The sequence below is a fragment of the Schistosoma haematobium genome, chromosome 6 (genome assembly GCF_000699445.3).
Source record: "Schistosoma haematobium chromosome 6, whole genome shotgun sequence".
Lineage (NCBI taxonomy): Eukaryota > Metazoa > Platyhelminthes > Trematoda > Strigeidida > Schistosomatidae > Schistosoma > Schistosoma haematobium.
Window position 1 is genome coordinate 25132548 of NC_067201.1, and position 3685 is coordinate 25136232.

Consider the following 3685-nt stretch of genomic DNA (forward strand, 5'->3'; position numbering starts at 1 on the left):
CTTATTCACTTCCAGTTATCCTCCACAGCATTGTATCCAAACAAAGAATAAATGGACGGTAACTGTGAAGGATTATTTATGGAATAATATTACATATAATACTATTGGACCACTGTTAATTAACTGTGTTATATGTATGTTCATATTCCTTTCATCATAAGCTTTCGGTTGACCTACTGACTATTAATATACGATTTACTATTCACAAGTTATTCTTTACGTATTAATTACAATCTCACAATCACGGCCACTTTCAGCCTGATCTTGTATAATTATTATCTTTTATTTTATGACGTGATGTGATACTGTTTGCCTGTATATAAGCCACGCTCGTCTGAAGTTCACGATTTATACAGTGGAAGCTGAGATTGTGTTCTGGACATAACGGGCAGGTCAAGGCAAGAAGAGGCAAAAGGTACTCAGAGTTGACTCTAGGCTTCTGGTATTAGTTAACGTGTCATTGATTAAGAACAGTGCCGAGGTCATGTACGTCGATGTTTTAATTGGCGATTTAGTCATTCGATAGTCAACAAGACATAAGAGCATAACACACAGTAGTTTCTTTCTCATTGAGACGTTGTGAGGCTTGAAACGTGCGGTTGAAAACTATCTTAAATTCGTTGGGTTTGTCAGTATCTTGAATGAATGCGGTAATAAACCATTGTGACGTTATATCTCCGTTGATTTGATCCTTTGCCAGCTAATGTTTCAGTTTGTAAACCACCAGGTGGTGATCTGAAACTGTGTCAGCACCTCTTCTGGTTCCCAGTTCTTCAATTATCCTTCTGAAGTTTTTACTGATGCATATATAATCTTCCTGGTTCTCTTTAGTGTGATCCGGCCAGACCCATGTAGCTTTGTGTATGTGTTTGTGTGAAAATATTGTACCATATATAACCAATATATTGAGGCACATAAACTTGCAAATCTGACACCATTATGGTTACTCTCTCCCAGTTCATTTCGTCACATGATGCCTTTATAATCGTTGCTGTCCATTCTTACTTTAGTGTTTAGACCATCTATCAGGATGGTCATATTTTTCCTTGGGACTTCTCTATGATTGACTGCAACCTTTCTTTGAATTTATCGTCTTCCTCGTTGTCATTGGTGGGTGCATAACAGAGGATAACATTCATTGTGATTCCTTCCTTCTTTGTTTCGATGGATGCTCCGAGTCTGCTATACATTCCCTACTTCGTGACTATAGTGCGACAGCATCTCTCCCGAACCTAACTTTTTGTTCAGATTAGGTTCAATGTGTTTCACTGAATCCGAGAACCATCAAGTTTTATCTCCTCACTTCCGTAGCTATTTGATTGGTCCTCACGGCGTCCCACATTTCCCGGACGTTTCATGTAGGCATAGTTATTATTGCTCTGGTTTTTAGAAGGGGCATTGTCATCATGACTTCCGAAGAATCTTGGCTTCCACCACGAGGTGTCATATTTCTTATGAGTGAAGATCATTCAATTCGGAGGATCGTTTTTAAATGGTTTAAATTATATATTCTGAATAACGTCTTTCCAGCAAGGTTGTTTTCTATGGGATTTAGTTGCTGGCTTCATGCTCAGCCTTCCTCTTTTACCCGGGCTGGGGACCGGTAGTAACCCTAGAAGAGCTACCGTCAGAAAAACATGTGTTCGAAATTCATTCTCGCAATTGGCTTATTTCGTTATTGTCTAACATGACTTAAGCAGATAATTATGTGTGTGAGTAGCCGTAGTGCATATTCTGACAACAATCATCATACGATCTAACTGGATTTAAATACAGGACCATTCAATACTGTCTAAATTTATGTTGGCAACCTACCAATCATATACGGCATGGTGGAAACTTTCAAACTGATAAAGTTCATTTGACAAACGATCACATAACATTATTAAATTATTATTTTCAATTCAGTAAAAAATACAGGAATCACAATTCGATTGGTCAGATGCAAAAAACATTACTATTTATGCTCTTTGTTTTCTAAGAATATCAGCAAGTCTAAGGATACCATTAATAATTTTGTAAATACTCTTTGTTCCTGGAGGATTAATCAACTTTTGAATCAAGCCAGTTTCCAAACCTGACTTTCTGTTTACAACAATGTTCTGTCTCTAAAGTTTAGAGATCAGCTAAGAAGTCAGAATTTAGAAAGTTTCGTTCCTATTAGTATTATAATACATGACAGTAAAGTCACCAGTAACTGTGAGGCAGTGATAATAAAAGATCTCCAGATCTTATGATAATTGTAAAAGGTCTTCCAAAACTCAAGTCAAATCACTTTCAGTGTTTGATAATCACTATTTAAGAAACATCTTAACGATACATTATTATGTACCCTAACATCTAAATATTTATTCATACTTTATGCAGCATGACCATCAGTCAAATCTACAGTCGAAAAGCAGCGGGACCAGCAAAGCAGATGTAGCAGTAACTGCAGAGGTACCCCACATTCTCTTCAGCATGATTTGGGATGAAGAACAAGTACCAACAAACTGTAAGGAAGGATACCTGGAAGAAATCAGGAAGAAGTGCTGGAAGTGGACAGGACACGCATTGAGGAAAGCACCCAACCGCGTCACAAGGCAAACCCTCACTTGGAATCCTCAAGGCCAAAGGAGGAGAGCAAGATCAAAGGACACATTAGGCCGAGAAATGGAGATAGACATGAGAAGAATGAATAACAGTCGGATAGAACTAGAAAAGAGGGCTCAGGACAGAGTGGGTTGTAGAAAGCTTGTCTGCGTTCTATGCTACATTGGGAGTAACATGTGTAAGTAAGTAATACAGTATATACATAAACATTCAACTCATTCATATAATAATTGTATTCGTTGTTTAACAACTTTGCAGTTTCGTTTTGCTAATTTATCGTACACTAAAACATCTGATATAAATGTTCAAAGTGTGGTAAAATTTGGACTTCAAAACAGATTGTCTTCAAATCCAATTTCAATCATTTCACAACAGTTTCTATTTTATATGAGATCATAACATTTATTTATCAACTGTGGAATTTATTGTATAAAACAGTACTTTTTATGGATATATTTATCAGTTTTTGACAAGAGTACCAGAGTTTTTATAATCCATTCAAATGCTTTTGAGACTACAAGCATTACAAAATGTTAAGCATCACTACAGTACGTTGATTATTTCTTTTTGCCATCCTAGGTGAGACTTTAATCTCTGGACGACCGTTGAACGACTCCAAAGTGACCTTGAGAATACCACATACTAACTAGGACCAAACGAGGGTTATAAAATATGGTGAGGAACTATAACTAAGATTTACTGTTGATGGTTAAGGGTTATGAACTAGATTTGTGGTTTTCATCACGAACTGACATCAGCCAAAATACCGAAAACGCTCTTTGACCAAATGGATGAATGAATTTTGCGCCAAAATCCAAGACCTTTTATCTTATATCTGATTGGTTCGTCCATAAAATATAGTTTTGCCCCAGTAACTGAAGTAATATTATACACAACAGTAATTTGTTCATAATCCACATGTCTTGTGCTCATGGTTCCTATCTTACCTACAGTAATTAGAGCCAACTACAGTTTACTTAAAGAGTTTATTCATTAGTAGATTATGTGTGACAAAATGGAAACCGTAATCAACATACAAAGATATATCTCAAACGAAAAGTGTCAGGCACATCCATTGTACAAAACAAACTAG